The following is a 19,299-nucleotide window of genomic DNA, read 5'->3' on the forward strand; positions in this document are numbered from 1 at the left end:
AGAACAAGCTATAGCCGATTTCTACGTCGCCGTGAGTGGTGATAGAAGCGATCGCCTCGGTGATGGGACCGGCGAGGTACCGGCCCTATACGGCGCCGCCGCCTGTGTAGGCCCGCGCAATGTGAGCTAGCTGTTGTACGCGGCCGTTTGATCGCTCCAACTCTGTACTAACACTGAACATTTTATTTCGCGCTCGAAATTTAATTGACACGTTCAGGCGCGTTTATGACATCCACACTGCAATAAACGCAGCTGTGACCATGCTGCCTGCGTATGTGAATGTGTGATAGGATATCTATACCTGCTGGTGGCTCAATTCTTTGAGATGAAAACGAATTCGAATGTGACGTGTTTGTGGGGCATCTGCTCGCTCGACCTACATTCAAGGCTAATCCTAATCTAGCTTTCACACAGTGCGGCAAGAAATTGTAATGACACGCTAATAACGATCCTAAGATCGTATATATAGATTGGCCAATGCAGGCCAATTAATGTAAAAGAGAAGCTTAACGGTTACAAAATGTTTTGCGCATAATGGATGATCCGGTATCAGAATCCAACTTTCGCTTTTTACCGCGGCGGCCCATTGCTTGCGACGGTTTTCATCAACAGGAAACCTATGAAAACTTTAGCCTCTTGCGTATTTCGATGCAACTCAGCTCGTCTACATACTGTGTTTCTTTCATTGTAAAATCATAAAATAAAGACCTCACAGATGGAACCGCACAACCACCCGCGAAACCCAGCGGCTGCTGTGGTAGGCGCGACACGGGCGGCGGCTCGGCGGCGGAGTGCCTACCAAGCGAAACTAAATTCTGACGACAGCGCCACCGCATTTTCATGACGTGGCGCCGTGGTGTAGGTCTATATGCGTAAGTGGGCCAGCGACAACATTAACTGTCCATTTAATAGAGTAAACAGCAATTTCATCCTCTCCAGGTGAGCACGTGTTCTCAAGGCAATAATGATCCTAACGATTTAATCTGTTGATTTATGTGACATAAATATAGAATCGGCACTGCAGTGGGTAGGTAGGCCTTTAGTCCTGGGTAGGTACGGTAGGCCTTTAGTCCTGGTTAAATGGGTGTTAACGGATGCAAGGTACGCACCTGCTACTATAAAGCGATCATTAGGTTTATTAGCAAGTAAGACCCCAGAATAGGTTACTCCATTGAACCTTAATTGCAACCTATCATTGAGTTGATACCTTTCCAAAGTAGTTTAGGGTTGTGCAAGATAGATGAAAATTTATTATAGAATAAAGACTTTTCCATCTTTAAATTTGAGTTTAATTTGTTCCAGAACTTCTTAAACTCAAATGACTCATCGGGATTTCTTGTTTCCAAAACGCGATAGAGCGTTTTATTCTTTTGTTCAATTCTTTTCAAAAGTGCACCTGTCATCCATTCTTTTCTAGCCTTGCTATGCTTTTTTATAGTTTATGTCGGAAATACAGTCTCATGGCATTCTGATGCTTTTTTAATAAACACATCGTACGCACGACATGGGTCTGTTTCATTGTATGCATCAGCCCAATTAATAGTAGGAGGAGGAGGAGGAAAAAAAAGAAGGAAAGGCAGGGAGGTTAACCAGAAGCACGTCCGGTTTGCTACCCTACACGGGGGAAGGGGTTTAAGGGTTCCCCTTAAACCAATTAATAGTAGACATAAACTTACAAAGGCGGGTGATAATGTTCGTATTGTAAACGCCGCGGGCGTGTGGGACCATGCATTTTCGCTTTTTTCGGAAAGAGCGAAAAGAAAGGCAAATAATCACTGAATCCAGTTGAAAATACACCTGACATATTGCAATCCGTGGGGTAATTAGTAAAGCATAGATCTATTAATGTTTCCGAGGGTCGTGACATACTCGTGGGCAAATTAATAACATTCTCGAAACAATTTGACAGCATTGTTTCACTCAACCTAATCTTTTGAGGATTATCTTCAAGTAAGTTAATATTGAAATCACCCAACATAATGATGCGCCATTTATTAGGGTTTGCATGCTTCAAAAAGGAATCAATCCATCGAAAGAAGTTATCCAATTTGCCTTAAGGGGGACGATACGCAACCATTACGGTCACTCTACAATTAACATTGCAGACTGTTTCAAAGTCATCATGAACAAGAGAATAATTGGATAAATTATTAAAGGACAACCGGTTATGAACGTATAAAAACAAGCCACCACCTCGCTTTCCGTCTCGAAACACTGAGATGGGTATGACATGTATGACATGTGAACTTGAACAAAACCATATTTCTGTAAAATCAATAAAATCGAAAGTAAAGGACAGTTTCTGGAACTCGGCTTCTACTTGTTCTGATTTATTTCTTAAGCTCGGACAGTTTAAATGGTAAAATGATAGTGTCTCGCGAATTGTAAGCACCATTTTTTAACATGTCAGAAAAATGATTCGGAAGTGCCATCGTTAAGCCAGTGTACTGCGCAGCCGGGCAACCGCATGCTCATAAGCAAACTTATCAATGTCGCAAGCAATTCGAATGGCTCCTGGTCGAGCACGAACCTTTCCTTCCTTTGACCAGACGAAGTCATAGTCCATTTCTTTAGCGAACCACAGTAACTTCTTGTTGAAACCGGTCAGGTTATCAAAGAATCTGACGTCATCGTCGCATTTCCTTCGCTTTGAAAACCATTTAGTTTTTGTGGCTCGATTGCCAAAACGAATCATGACCACAGGCACTCTGGTCCAGAAGGAAGGCGATGCAACCCTTCAACGTCACTAGTTTCATTTGGGGGTTAATCGAGCTTCTTTGGAAGGCTGTTAACTTTGACCTGCAAATTTTCTCCGTCTGTCACACGCAGTCCGTGAATTGCCATATTTTGCCACCTGCTGTACTGGCTTATGTCATTTAGTTCCTGGCGCAGTTTTCGCATTTCTTGACTGTCATAGTTCGTCTCAATCTCATTTACTCTCTCGCTTAGAAGCTCGATTTCTTTGCAGTGCTCATTGAATGCCTCTGGTAGTTTATCATAGGGGTCAGACATGTGTTGAACTCACGTTTCGATGCTCGACACAGTTTCTTTCAATGAAGTTAGACAGTCAACTTTCACAGTGAGGTTTGCCAAAGTCTTACTAACCTCAGCAAGATGTCTGTTTACGACGACAGAAGACATGTTACTGCCACTGCCATTATTACGAGACGCTGATGAACGGCATGTCAAACATTTAAGGGCTTTTCTCGTTTCGGCATCTTTTGTTTTATAACTCCTTTCACCGATTCTAGCACACTTTCCGATGTGATACTTTAGGAAGCAATCCGCACAGGTCAAAACGTCCTCGTTTTCAATATCTTCATAGCATGCAGAGCAAAGATCAAAATTATCAAGCGACATTTCAAGCACTCAAAGTTATAGAATGAAACATGAGTGTGCGAGCAGTGGTGGCAGCGGCGGGCAAGTGGATGCAATCAAACAGCAATTGACAAAAAAAAACACTAACCTGCAAAACTGAAAACAGTTTTTTCAGCGCCAGTGTACAGCACAAGCCGCCACCACCGCGCTCACCATATTCGTATTCCGTATTAAATTACGTATTCGAAAATAATACATTATCTAATCACGATTTATCTGCTATAGTAATAAGGGTGTGTTTTATGAAATGCCTGCAGATGCACTGTGTTCCATTGGTTGACAAATAACGGTGTCTGTATTTACGTGTAATCTTTTGGAGAGGGCATGCATAACACTTCAGGGCTCTTCATCTGCAGTATTGAAAGGCACGTTCCAAAATTTCAAATGCGGTACATGTTCTCACACTTTTTTATGCCGTAAGCTAGCAGCCCCCATCACAAATATCTGTGTTGCTCTCTTTTGCGGGCTGTCACAGGACCAAAGCTACAGCTTCTGGGCGTAGTTGCATGTTGGCATGGATCTGTTCACGACAGCCGCATCTTCTCGAACAGTAGAGTGATGGTGCTCTACGACCAAAAAACTGTGCAGGCATTCTTCTGAGCGACCAAGGTTATGCCTGCCTACCTTATCTGATGCCACCTCAGAAGTCCCCGCACCGCTGCAGAAAGGAGGTAGAGCGCATGAAGTTTTGCAACCGCTAAATGAGTAATATGCCGCTTGACCTGTGGTGCACAGTAGCCTACTTTGATGCAGATCTCCAGCATACATTTTTACCACTATTAAAAACAGAACTATGGTTACGGGTGCAAGTTTTTATACCATGAAAAGTGCAGGTAGCGTAAAACCAGGACGGAAAGAGACTGATTTCGATGAAATTCGAGATGCTTTTATTTGTGCAATCACTACACCTGCAACATGATTCATAAATATTCAGCGCACAGCTAAATCCATGTAAATATCGAAGGTACCAGTTTGAGTGTGAAAGTAACCTCCTAGGATCTGTAACTGGCATGTAGCTGCAATAAGATGGCTCATTACTATATCTTGCGTGTTTTCTTCTTGTGCAGGTACAACACCAGTCATATCAAGGCCATGGAAAGGGCTTTTGGAGGGTGGAAGAGACGCTTCGCATGCCTGGGTACAAAACTACTCACAGACACGCCCCGGTCTGTTGCCCTCATTACAGCTTGTGCAGCCCTGCACAATGCTGCGTGTGCAATGCGGGACCCCTGCCCAGCGAGGAAGACGGTGACTAAAGCTCAGGAGACGACCCAAGTGAAAATGAATCTGACACTTTGATGCTCAGGCAATTGCGTAGCCGCCTCATCCAAGGATGTATTTCTTCTAGGTTTACAGATGAAGGCACTGCACATGACAGCTTGGTTTGCCGAGGAGCCCACATTATTCTGTGTACTGGAGTTTTAGTGAATATTTAAGGACTCCATGGAGTTGAAATTAACCCACGACCCTCCACAATGGCTCCCTTATAGCTGCAGTGTTTTTTTGTGATGTTAAACCCCATTCATTTTTACCGCATACTATAGAGTGTTGCATCAAATGGAGCCCTGTACTCTGTTCTTCCGTCAATTAGTATGAAATGCCTTGATGAAAGCAAATTACACATCGCAACTCTCTTTTATTTAGTGATCCTGCCAGCTGTCAAGTGCTTCGATTTGTCTCAACAGACGTTCTTGTCTTATTTCCTGCGCTTTTTGGTTGTCTTTCGAAATTCGAATGTGCATCCTGTGCTCTATGTTCCGTTTGCGCCTTTCGTTGATTTGCTGTCCCATGATATTTTCATTTTGATCTCATGCTCTTCCATTAGTAGCCTCATTCGTTCTTTATGATCAGTTTTCCTGTGCTTTTCTTCTTTGCACATAGCTTCGACCCGAGCGGCGAGCTCAGTGTCCAATGCCTGTCGCAAGATGGCCAGCCGGCCAGTGCGAATACGTGGCACAACTGGCTCAGGTGCTACAGCTTCGGTATTCCTGCTTGAACCACCAGCGGCTTCGTCCACCCCGTAGTTCTCATCATTGAGATTTGGCTGTGCACAGCCACCACTGCTGCTCCTAGCAGGTGTGGCACTGCTGTGACTCACTGACCGCATGATTAACCCATCACTGTTGCTCAGGTCCAGTGTTCCTTCTGCAATAAAAACGGCATCTGATCGATCAGCTCATTCATAAAAATGAGTACAGCTATATGTTACATAGACAGCGAAGTTATCTTCTGGCTGATTATTTTACGGTAGACACCCGTTTAAGTCTGCTCAAGCCAAAACTTGGAATAAATTGCCAGCAGAAATTATAAGTGCATATAGCTTTCCTTCACGGCTAAAAGATTCCATGTAGGTACATAAAACAAATATTGTTACTGATGGTACTAGCCATGTTGTTTTACCGTTGCTTTGATGCCTATTTTGACATGGCACTCGCTGGCTCTTCCCTACTTTTATGTTCCAAAACTACTTTGTTGCCGGTACATTTTTTCAAACACTTCTTAACTGTGTATCTATCAGTTATTCTTCTTGCGCCATGTGATATGTTTTCTTAAATTTTTGTCTACGTCGATTGAAACAAAACTTCGTAGTCAAGTAAAAATTTACTCTGGATCAGGACAAATTTTTCTTAGACTACGAAGTTGTCTTCCAAATAAAAATGTGCACGTTCAGCCGTTATTCTGTCTCTCTCAGTTCTATGTTTGTGTTCCAGCCTGGGTTTTCTCAGATGAGGAGCTCTTACGTTTCACTACTTCACACTGTAATGCATGAAATGTGTCTATCTGCAGTCAGATGTGTACTTACTGTGTTCACAGTTTATGACCTAATTTGCATAATTGTAATTTTGTTGGACCCACAAATAGCCTTCTGCTATGGAAATTACTTGAAATAGTGTGTGGCTTCTCGGACAATAAAGAAGAATCGTGTATGTTTCTTGAATAAAAAAGAGGCATTATGAAGCATTTTCCATACGAGGAACTTTAGGCACACTTCAAATGTGAGCATGCTACTTCAACAGTACAGCAAGTAGCATTGTACGCGCTTGGCAAAACTTTATTGCAGTTATATTTAACACAGTCACTAACAGGTTGCGTACGCTTATCGAGAGCTGTAGCGGCCGCTTGAGTTATCCGTGGCTGGTACACCTCAAACGTGCCCTGTGAGTCATCCTGTGGAATCACAGACCGCTGCTATGCGTGTCGATTTACCGTCATCAATTCCGTCCCGTCCGCTCGCTTGCATCATTCGGCTCACGATGTCATCCACGGTTTCTGTCGCAGGCAGGCGTAGAAAACGATCGCTGTCAAACGGGTTTGGAACCCTAAATGCCAGGTGCGGCACGATCGCCTGAAGTTGCGCAAAGCGCTCGTCCATGGGCGGAGGTGGCAGGCCACCTCCTGTAAAATACCATATATCATTGCCAATTCAGAAGAAACGAGAAAAGCCTGCCTGTGGCCATGACGTCGCGGATATTCATTGCCTTCTCCCACTTCCATTTCTGTTTCATGTTGTCCCACAACTTTTTCAGTTGCGTCTCGTCACGGATATTGGCCGGACATCGGCCGGCTATTGTACTCGGCGCACAACTTGTCCTAGGTCCTGGCCTTCGCTTGTGTCGAGACCGCGTCTGAACGCTTGCTCTCGATGCACGCCTTGTCTACAGTCGCAATCTTTTTGAGGGTGAACACGGGAACGCGTGGCCACTGAGCTCACAGTGCGGTTCAGCGGCGGCAACGAGAAGCATTGCTCATGCGCAGTGTATCCGGCGTGCGCAAATTCTGCCGCCGCGCGCATTGCGTCACGCAAGCAAGTGCGTGTCGTCTGCTGCGCGCGTACCGCAATAAGGTAGCCGTAAGGTTCGGGATTAGTGACGATCTTGAACTTCTCATTACGCTCCCCACGATGCATCAATAAACTTGAAAATATATGTAATGTTTTGTGGGCGTTCTCAAGATCATTGTTTATCAGTAGCCAGGCCACACATGCTCATGACACTTGTGGGCGTATTTAAAAAGCGGCTTCCGTCTTTGAGGAGCGTATATATATAATTGCACATTACCGCATCTGTCAGAGCAGCAACTGAATTTAAGCATGGCCCGCGTTCCCAAAGAAGAGAGGTGGAAAATCGTACAATATTTGCTCAAGGCATATTCACAGTGCTCCATCGGTGCTCTCGTGCACAGGCCGCTAAAGACCGTCAACAGGATTATTCAGGCATTCAGCAAGGAAGGCCGATTCTGTGATGCGCCACACAGGCGTCGACCAAAGGCAACGATGGAGGAGGAAGACGCGCTTATGGTAGCTGCTGTCGTCGAGAACGCGTTCCAGTCCCCGAGACAAGTGCGGGATCAGCTAGATGTGGACGCTTCCCTTGCTACGGTCTGGCGAAGCCTTCGAAGTGCTGAACTGCGAAATTCTGTAGCTGCACGAAAGCCAGTCGTCACTGCTTCGAAAAAGAAGTCACGTCTTCAGTTTGCCGAAGCACACGCCTCATGGATGGCAGAAGACTGGAGCCAAGTGATCTTCTCGGATGAGTCGACTTTTACAACTAGCCAAGACCAATGGATGCGAGTTTGGCGAATCAGAGGCACACGGTAAGAAACTTTTCTTAATGCACGTTTGATTTTGCGAAGGATGGTCAAAAATACAATTTCCATGCAGTTACGAGCCAGCCAATGTGCAGGGAGTCGCCGCGAGTGGCCGAAACTGCGTTAACGTGTGGGGCGCGGTGTCAAGGCATGGTCTCGGGCCTCTGCATCGCACAGAAGGTGCCCTTACATCGCAGCGATACTGCACAGAAACTTTGGACAATGTTTTGCTGCCCTACGCCCACAGCGTCTTTCCCGATGCCGACTTCATGTTTCATCATGACCTGGCGCCGGTTCACACGGCAAAAGTTGTCAAGGAACATATAGAAAATCGCAGAATCAGCATGCTTTCCTGGCCGGCCAAAGGCGCTGACATGGACATCTGCGAAAATATATGGGGGTACATCAAAGCAGCCATGGTGCGAAAACCTGTCCGCCCGATGACTGGGGGCGAGCTGTGGGCAGCCGTTCGACAAGAATGGGAGGACCTTCGAGCGCATCATGACTTTGTGCCAGCACTGTACGTGGCACTTCCCTCTAGAATGGCAGGAGTCGTTTCCGCAAAGGGTTGTATGACTGTGATGAACTAGTTTGAGTCTTATTTAACCGGCCGAGGTGTTGCCTCAGGGCAGAAAGAAACAAAGCCAGCTGCAAATTAACAAACACAAAAACTACACTTTATATCAAAAACAACAACATCAAACAATACAGAGCAGGGACATGACATTAATTCATTGAACCTCAACGTGAGTTGGCTGATGTTATAGTAACCAACTTTAAGTGCAACCCTGTGCACGCATCGAACTGTGCGAGGTTCAACACAACGCTCTTAAACTGAACGCAGTGGACACAAAGGCTATACAGTCCGTGTTCTACTAACTAAAATCGTGAAAGAAAGTTCATCAGTGTCAAGTTCCTTCTGGAAATGGTCTGGATGACCAAGGTATAGGAGCGACACTCACAGACGCTCGAGGACGGCCGAGCCGTGCAGCTGTCTGGTCGTCGCAACGCCGCCCCGTCTCCGCAAACCAAGAGAGACGCCACAGGTCGCCGGGAAAGCGCTTTGCGTCTGGGTGGAGGCCTCTATGAGCCCGGGTCCAGGAGCCCGTCAAGCCCGTACCTCCGCACCCCAGCAGCCTTCCTCGAACGGTCCCTGTTTAAGTCGTTCCAGGTAGACACCAGGCCATCGGAGAAACCAGGCCATCGATGCGATTGGGTGAAGGCCCTGTACGCTCCGGTCCTCCTGGCCCTACGCGCGTACACCTCCGAACCCCAGCAGCCATTCTCGAACCGCCCCGCTGACGTGTCTTTTCCGGACTTCTTCTTCTTCAGATTCCTTTTTTTTTTCTTCCGCCGCTCAGCGCGCTCGCGCCAAAGTCACATGGCAAGTCGTCGTCGTCGTCTTCATCGCACACACAGCTCGCGCGGCGCCGTAAATTAGCAACTCCTTGATCATCTGTCGATGACGACTAAGCGCACATCATGACATAAGCCACCCTTTTCGAAGATTTGTCGGCAGAAAAAACGCTGTACATGTGCGCGTGACATGTTTAAGGGGTTCACAAGTCCATAACGTCAGCAGTCAACCCTAGCTCGAATGCTGATGATAGTTCCTAGAGTCCTATCTCAAGTAACGATACACCCACTGCACACATCTAGTTACACTGCACACTTCATAACACCATGTTAAACCAAACTTGGGTGCGAAAAACACACATATAATATGGCACACCAAACACAAATATCGCGACTGAAAATTGTGTAAGCCGCCTAGCCGTTATCAAATGGCACCTGTAGTCCGTATACTCTCATCCGAGGTCGGAAGGAATGCATAATAATCTCTATAAGAGGTGCTTGTCTCATAATGTATAGAACGCCTGCAGTCCTTGCATCAGTTACTCTATTGCAATAAACGGTTGCCAGACTACCGGGAGGCAGCTGGGTCATATCATTGCAATACTGGCAATAGCCAACATGAGAAGTTCCATGAGCTTCCCGAACAAGGGAACAGGGAATCAATGCATACGAGTGGTCTAGTAACAGCCACTGATGCTGGATTGCCCTTGGTCATAGGCAGGGGCGTAGCCAGAATTTTTTTCGGGGGGGGGGGGGGGTTCATCGGCCCGACCGGGGGGGGGGGGGGCAAACGTCTGCTTTCCTCTACGTGACGTGATCGATAATAAATATCAGTAGTTTAAGCAGACTCTATGCATGTATATCAAAGACATGGGACCACCCCCCCCTCGCGTGTGTGTGTGCTTGTGAAGAAATTAAGTAAAAAGTAATGTAAGCTCAGTAAAATACAGTAAGTACGACAGGTACAGTGGGCGTTTGGAGCAACCGTCTCTCATCGCGCCACTCAATGGACCAGTCTTCGAAAACGCATCATTTAGACGACCCGCCCGATCGGAGAAGACATCATTAATTGTTAATCTCCGTTAAGCGTAGATGGCGTCGTCCTCGTCGGGCGAAGTGCGTTTCACAGGTCAAGGACGGCTATACACGTGAAAATGCACGTGTGACCAGGCTATACCTACTCCCATAGCAATAGCTTGTTCGCTGTGTCTTTGCGCTAGAAAACTTAAATACGCGCAAAAACGCGTAAGGCTTTTTTTTCGAAGCTGTCGTCGCCCTGCTCCCTCATACGAGAGGGTTGCATTTCCTGCGGCAAGTGCATGGGCCGCTGTGTCTTCCGCTGTGTGCGAGCGTGCAGCCGTCACTTGCCTTTACGTTAACAGATTCAGAATTGCACAGAATATTTCACCGCACTGCATAGTTATGGCATGTGTACGCAATTTAAATAGTGCGTGCAAGTAATTTCTGCTTCACTTAGGCCGGTGCAAACAGGAAGCGGCCTTGTACCTCACAGAATCTCGACTGATTGGTGTACTAGTGATGCAGGAATGAACTCCGGTCTTGTTCAGTGCATAGTGCACATAATCAATTTCTCAGGACGCGTGAACTCCGACGAGAACTGTCAGCGCCTGCAACAAGAGTTTACTTACGCTGTACTGCGCACAGCAGTAATCCATGCTTGTCGGCTGTCTGTTTCGTGCATTCTGTTGCGAGTCGGTGGAATTTCACTGCTGGCATCAGCCCTTTCGTGTGTACTATCGCGATGGAAAAAAACGCGAACAGCGGAGCGCGTGGCCGACGCATAACTGAAGGTATAGTGCGCGCCGTCCTGTCATCACCATTGACAGGCGGGCACATCCGGTTTTATCGCGCTGTGCGATGATGCGCCTCCTATCCTGCGAAATTTTGGTTTCTGCTCTGCTTCTCTTTTATTTGAAAACGATGAAAGGTGCCTGCATAGTAATGATAACAGCGCAAACTGTACTATCACGAAGAAAAGAAATGCGAACCACGGAAAGCGGGGCTTTTGGCACAGTTAGCGCTAGTGCGAGGATATGGATCCCATATGTGTTGGCTGTCGCTGTTTTCAGTCGGTTCCACCGTAGGGCTAGAATCTTGTTCCGGCATCGCGTGTGCGTTCCGAGTGTCCAATATGACTGGTGGATGATAAGCTGTGCTTGCCAATATTCCGTGCTAAAAGCCACGCTTTCCGCGGTTCGCGTTTCTTTTCATCGTGACAGTGCAGTTTGCGCAGTCATTACTGTGCCGTCACCTTTCCTCGTTTTCAAATAAAAGGGAAGCAGAACACAAACAAAATATTGCAGGGTAGGGGGCGCATCATCGCACAGCGCGATCAAACCGGATGTGCCCGCCTGTCAATGGTGATGACAAGACGGCGCGCACTATACCTTCAGTTATGCTTCGGCCACGCGCTCCGCTGTTCGCGTTTCTTTCCATCGCGATAGTACATTGCTGGTTTGGGATTCCACAACACAACAGCAACTACCAGCCTTTCGTAATTGCTGGTTTGGGATTCAGCAACACAACAGTAACTACCAGCCTTCCGTAGGGGCGCAATCGCAAACGAGAGACGTTTTGCGCTGCAGACTATGGCTACGTTCACACTTGGGAAGCGGCAAGCGGGTGGAGAGGCCAAAGCGGCCGGAAAATCTTTTCCGCGCATGTCCAAGTTCACATTTGTTTTGCTACCACCGCAGCCGCCGCTGCCGCTTTCGTCCACATCCATCTAGTCTGCGTACGTTTGTCGGCGTGGTGGCGCTCATTATCGCATTATTTCGAGTGGTATGTTCATTCACTGACCCACCCGTCATCAAAAGTGATCATCTTGCGCAATTTCGTGTGTCATCTGCGACCTTTGGTAAGTTCCTCGTTGGCGTTCCGTAATTCTCCTCACACGGGCGCGGTAGCGCTGTGTCACAGGTTGCTGCCTAGGCGTGATTATATTTCTTTAATAGCTTTTATTTACAAGTTGTAATAACATTTCATCATTTCGTATTATTTTCGGCGCCTCCAGGACACGAAAGCGGTAACGGGAACACCAAAGCTAAAACCCGGGCTGGCCCTTGTGTTGAGGCTCGCCGAAGCCTGCGCGTCGTATACGTGAGACCTACGCTCCCAATGTATCGTCGCGACGAGAAAAGCACCCCGCGCCTTCTGCAACATACCGTGCACGTGCGATGAGAATTATGGAGCGCCAACGATGAATCTGCCTAAGTATTGTCTGTCATGGAAGTGGAAGAAGAAATGGCTTTTATACTTCTACCTACTTGTTTTCTAGAAATGGACAATGAATAAACGGAAGACAAGAAAACCTCGGAAACGGCAGTGGTGGGTCGCCTGGCTTTGCTAAAGTGTAAGAAGTTGGGTCACGCCAAGGCTTCGTTGCCGCACCTCCTGTCGCGCGACGTTGAATTCCATCGCGACTATTGCTGACAGTACGTTTTAGTACTTCTCTTGTCGTAGAGCAAGGGGTGGTTCTTGATCGCGTCGATCAGCATTGTAGCCTACACTTTTGGTGCCATGTTCAATGTTACGACCGGAAGTTTACATGCTAGTGTAGCTTCCGGTCGAGCAGAACGACTTTCCGCCACGTTTCCGCTTCGCCATGGCGAAAAAATCGGTCCGAGACCAATTTGGCTCGCCGCCTGTTTTTCTGCCTGTTTTGCCGCCTAGGCGGGCGGATTTTTGCAAGATTTTGCCGCTTCCGCCACCTTCGAGACCAAGTTCCTACGCGAACGCGGCCTAACCGGCACCTGAAGGGAAGCGGCGGAAATGTGTACCGGAAATTTCCACCACCTGGGGACTTTAACGTGCACCTAAATCTAAGTAAACGGGCCTCGAGCATTTCCGCTTTCATCTAAAATGCGGCTGCCGCATTTGTTGCTTCATTTGTTGCGCATTTGTTGCGCATTTGTTGTTTCAGAATGCGGCCGCCACATTCGCGCCCAAAACCTCACAGAGTGTCAAGGTCTTGACAAACACCGTGATAGTTTTTTTTCCATATGCAGACATGATTCGCTGTAAATTACCAACCCAAACGGAAGGGCCCAGGAATGAAAGTGTGAAAGCAGCACCGGTTTCTTGAAATATGTCAGCGCGAAGCGACGAGAGCAAAGGGTGGGTAAGTGGGGGGGGGGTGCAAAAAATTTCGGGGGGGGGGAAGGTTGAACCCCCCTAACCCCCCCCCCCTTGGCTACGCCACTGGTCATAGGGACCAGCCTAGCATTACTCACACGGTTGTTGTTTATGACAATGTTAGCCCTTATCATTTTGTCTTCTTTAAAGAGACTGTCCCCTGGCAATGGGCCAGCCGATTGGGCATCGACATTGCCGAAACTTTCGGAATTATTTCTCGAAAATACCTTCTTTTCTGCAGTGAAGTGACTAGATCTCTGAAGATTTTTCTCTGCATCAGATTCTGCTGAAGCGTCCACTTTCGTTGAGGTAACTGAGTGGTTGTCATCAATGCCTGGTGTAGATAGTGTTGTTACAGAGCCCATTCTACGTTTTCCGTTTTCACTACTATCCCATAATAAGGTATCTAGAAGCATTGGGTCTGAACCAGTGACTTCTGTAAGTAACGGAACATTTTGTTCCAAGCAGGCCAACTCCCCTATAGCTATCGACCCTTTCACATCATTTTTATCACCTTGAGCGTCCTTGTACTCAAAACACAATGCAGCAGCTTCGCTGCTAGTATTAACTTGCACATACTTCTTGCGCAACACCACTTCATGCAACTTTAACCGCAGTTGCGCCACCACCTCCTCTTTCTCTTTCACCTCTTTTGTAAACAATTCTACAGCAATTCGTTCTTCCTCGATTGCTATCAGCTCTTCCTCGACTGCTATCAGCTCCTTCTGAACCCATCTCTTGAGTTCCTCTCCCGTGAGTCCCAATCTGACTCGTATTTGGGGCAACTCAACGGCATTCATACTGACGCAGGTACGAGTATTTGCTTTGCAATTACAATCTTTCATTCGCAGCTGGCTTTGTCCTGTCGTGGACGCCATTTGTGATGAGTTAGTTTGAGTCTTATTTGACCGGCCGAGGTGTTGCCTCCGGGCTGAAAGAAACAAAGCCAGCTGCAAATTAACAAACACAAAAACTTCACTTTATATCAAAAACAACAACATCAAACAATACAGAGCAGGGACATGACATTAATTCATTGAACCTCAACGTGAGTTGGCTGATGTTATAGTAACCAACTTTAAGTGCAACCCTGTGCACGCATCGGACTGTGCGAGGTTCAACACAACGCTCTTAAACTGAACGCAGTGGACACAAAGGCTATACAGTCCGTGTTCTACTAACTAAAATCGTGAAAGAAAGTTCATCAGTGTCAAGTTCCTTCTGGAAATGGTCTGGATGACCAAGGTATAGGAGCGACACTCACAGACGCTCGAGGACGGCCGAGCCGTGCAGCTGTCTGGTCGTCGCAACGCCGCCCCGTCTCCGCAAACCAAGAGAGACGCCACAGGTCGCCGGGAAAGCGCTTTGCGTCTGGGTGGAGGCCTCTATGAGCCCGGGTCCAGGAGCCCGTCAATGCCGTACCTCCGCACCCCAGCAGCCTTCCTCGAACGGTCCCTGTTTAAGTCGTTCCAGGTAGACACCAGACCATCGGGGAAACCAGGCCATCGATGTGGTTGGGTGAAGGCCTTGTACGCTCGGGTCCTCCTGGCCCTACGCGCGTACACCTCCGAACCCCAGCAGCTATTCTCGAACCGCCCCGCTGACGTGTCTTTTCCGGACTTTTTCCTTCTTCAGATTCCTTTTTTTTCTTCCGCCGCTCAGCGCGCTCGCGCCAAAGTCACATGGCAAGTCGTCATCGTCGTCTTCATTGCACACACAGCTCGCGCGGCGCCGTAAATTCGCAACTCCTTGATCATCTGTCGATGACGACTAAGCGCACATCATGACAATGACAAAATACTAACATCATCAAAGAAAAAATTATTCCTGCTTACTAATACTACTTCTAAACGGATCAGTCTTTTGTTGAACTTGCACCAACCCCGCAGGGGCGTCTGCGTCAGCAGGTGTTTGGTGAGTTGCGCCACCACGTACCCCAGCACACGAGAGTTGGACCCTCCCGCGTCTAACCGTGCGCGGCTGAGCCGTGTCCGGGGAAAAGGGGATCCTGGGGGTTGAGCCGATGCCGAGTGCTTGGACCTTTATGGCCCCTCGGCAGAGGCAACACACCTCTTTGGCCTCTGCTTCACGTAGACGGCACCCCCGGACTGACCCACCCGGGGGAAATCGGTAGTTGCCTTTTCCTGTCTCTCTCTCCAATCTTCGTCTTTTCCTCTCACTTTCAATCTCTCCTGTCTTCTTCTCTCTTCCACTTTCTTCCAACATTCCTGGCAGCAAGGGTTAACCTTGTGTGTCATAACCACCCTTGGTTATACGTATTTGGTTATAGCGGGAACGTACAGCTGGCGTTTGTGGGGCTTGTGTCTACAGCTCCTACAGCGTCCCCTCGTTGGGCTCCATGGTGGGTGGCTGACGTTCCTGCCGAAAGATCATTATTTTTCATGGCTTTTTCTTTCCCCGCGTTACCCGATCGCCCCCTTAAGCGTGGGCGCACCGAAGACTTATTCAAATTTTTTGGCCGCCAAACTGAAAACTTCCCTCGGTTCCACGTTGTCCACGGTGAAAAACCCGAAAAGACGGTGAGAATGATCTCACCTTTCCTAGTTTCAAAATGTCTAACGGAAACATTTGGCGCAGGCTACAAAGCATCAAAGATGGCTAGCGGCGATCTCCTATTGGAACTCCGCGATAAGAACCAACATGACAAGCTCCATAACCTAGCCTCATTTGGGGACATCCCAGTGACAATTACCCCGCACCGCACGATGAACACCACCCGTGGAGTGTTCTCCGATGACGACCTGATGCATCTGGAAGAAACTGAACTATTAGAAGGCTGGAGCGAGCAAAACGTAATCAATGTGAAGAGAATCATGCTACGGCGCGATGGAAAAGAGATGAAAACAAAGCATCTAATACTTACATTTGGTTCAAGTGTGCTTCCTGAAACTATTGAGGCAGGGTACGTGAAACTCCGGGTAAGACCATATGTTCTGAACCCTCTGCGATGTTTTAAGTGCCAGCGATTCGGCCACAGTTCACAGAACTGCCGAGGTCGACAAACGTGTGCGAAATGTAGTGCCAATGAACACCTCGCTGAATCATGTGAAAACGCCCTCCACTGTGTGAACTGTGACGGGGACCACGCCGCGTACTCGCGGTCCTGCCCATCATGGAAAAAAGAAAAAGAAATTGTCGCAATCAAAGTAAAAGAAAACATCTCATTCAAGGAGGCACGAAGGCGGGTATTATCCCTGCCCAAGAACACTTTTGCCGAAGTGTTGCGTCAGGGGGCAGCGCCACAACGGCTTCCGGCGGCTGTCCGGCCCACACGCAGTGAGCCGCCAGCGACGCCATCCGCCCCCTCGGCGGCTGCAGCTAGCGCTGCTCCGCCAACTCACAAGAAGGGGCCATCGACCTCTGGGCTGGTGGCCTCCAGGGTCCCATCTCTTGAGGCGAGACCCTCAAGGCGAACACACCGCTCGCAAGAGCGGGTGCCCAGCGCCTCAGGAGAGGCGATGGACACAACGTCCAGCCAAGCGGCGCATCCAGCGCCTATGGAGCGGCGGGGGTCTCTCGACCGCTCCAAAAAAGAGAAACTGCGCATTACGGGGCCTGAGAAGGGCTCTGTAATCTAAGGTATTGCACACCTAAGCACACAGCACAAATCTCTTTTCAATATGGGGACGCAAATAATTCAATGGAACGTCAGGGGTCTACTTCACAATCTTGATGACGTTAAAGAACTCCTTCGCAAATACAGTCCCAGGGTGCTGTGTGTTCAGGAAACACACCTCAAACATACGCAAACAAATTTTCTTCCACAATATTCTATTTTTCGTAAAGATCGTGATGATGCAGTCGTGTCATCCGGCGGTACGGCTATTATAGTCGATAGAGGTGTTGCCTGTCGAGAGCTAAAACTTCGTACGCCTCTAGAGGCAGTTGCTGTGCAAGCGGTGTTGCAAGCTAATTACAATCAGCTCTGTATACATTCCTCCTAACTATCAACTTCACAAAACCGAATTTCAAAATTACATAGATGAACTTCCTGAGCCATACATTGTTGCCGGAGACCTAAATGCGCATAACACTCTATGGGGAGACTCCCGTTGCGATGGACGAGGGCGCTTAATAGAAAACTTCCTCTATTCATCTGGTGCATGCTTGCTCAATAAGAAGGAGCCGACGTACTATAGCGTTGCACACAACACCTACTCCTCAATTGACTTAAGTATAGTATCCAGTACTCTCCTGCCGTACCTCGAATGGCGCGTTATTAAGAATCCTTATGGAAGTGACCACTTTCCGATAGTTCTAAATTACACAACACAGGATGAATGCGCCCAATATCTTTCTCGATGGAAGGTTGACTCTGCCAACTGGGAACTATTCAAACAACTTACACGTTTAGACAGGGACATTTCTGGTATCAATATCGACAATGATGTGGCTTACTTAACAAGTTTTATAATAAACGCTGCCACAAAATGCATCCAACAAACAAATGGACTGTCTAGTAAACGCCGCATTCCGTGGTGGAATGCCGAATGTCAAAAGGCAAGGAAAAAACAAAAAGCTTGGGGGCTGCTACGTGACTGCCCAACAGCCGAAAATCTCATTAATTTTAAACAAGCAAAGTCGCAGGGAAGAAGAACACGTCGACGAGCTAAGAGAGATAGTTGGGAGAAGTATATATCCAGCATTAATTCGTACACTGATGAGAGAAAGGTCTGGAACCGAGTATATAAACTAAAAGGCCGACAATCTCACCCTCTACCCCTAGTAAATACCCAAGGTGACAGCCTGGAAAATCAGGCAGACTTTCTAGGTGAGCACTTTGAACAAATCTCGAGTGCCTCAAACTACACACGCACTTTCCTGCGATTCAAAGAGCACGCAGAGCGACAACACCTTGAACGCAAATGCGGAAGAAATGAAGCATACAATCGCCCATTCAGTTTAGCTGAACTTCACGCATCTTTGAATTGTTGCAACAACTCGGCGCCAGGCAGTGATCGCATTATCTATGAAATGATCAAACACTTACACTCAGAAACACTAAATACACTTCTATCCCTTTTCAATGCTATATGGGCAGCTGGATACATTCCATCTGCTTGGAAAGAAGCTACTGTTATCCCCATACTTAAACAAGGCAAGGATCCCTCTCTAGCCAGTAGTTACAGACCAATAGCTCTAACAAGCTGTCTGTGCAAGCTCTTTGAAAAAATGATAAACAGACGCCTAATCTGTTTCCTGGAAAATCACAAAATTCTAGACCCCTTCCAGTGTGGTTTCCGAGAAGGTAGATCGACAACAGACCACCTCGTTCGCATCGAGGCCAACATCAGGGATGCCTTTATACATAAACAATTCCTTCTTTCAGTATTTCTTGACCTAGAGAAGGCATACGATACGACATGGCGTTTTGGTATCCTTCGGGACCTTTCTTCAATGGGTGTCCGTGGCAACATGTTGAACACAATCGAAAGCTATCTCTCTGACCGCACGTTTCGTGTAAGAGTGGGCAACAGTTTGTCGAGAACATTCACCCAAGAGACCGGTGTGCCACAGGGAGGCGTGCTTAGTTGCACGCTCTTTGTCGTAAAAATGAATTCACTTCACACAGTCATTCCACGCACCATGTTTTACTCTGTATACGTCGACGATGTGCAGATAGGTTTTAAATCCTGCAATCTTGCTATCTGCGAACGCCAGGTCCAGCTTGGCTTAAACAAGTTATGTAGATGGGCGGATGAAAATGGGTTTAAAGTGAACCCGCAGAAAAGTACTTGCATGCTTTTCTCCAAGAAGAGAGGCGCAACGCCAACCCCTAGTATTTTTATTAATGGAGATGAA

The sequence above is a fragment of the Dermacentor silvarum genome, chromosome 1, assembly GCF_013339745.2.
Source record: "Dermacentor silvarum isolate Dsil-2018 chromosome 1, BIME_Dsil_1.4, whole genome shotgun sequence".
NCBI classification, from domain to species: domain Eukaryota; kingdom Metazoa; phylum Arthropoda; class Arachnida; order Ixodida; family Ixodidae; genus Dermacentor; species Dermacentor silvarum.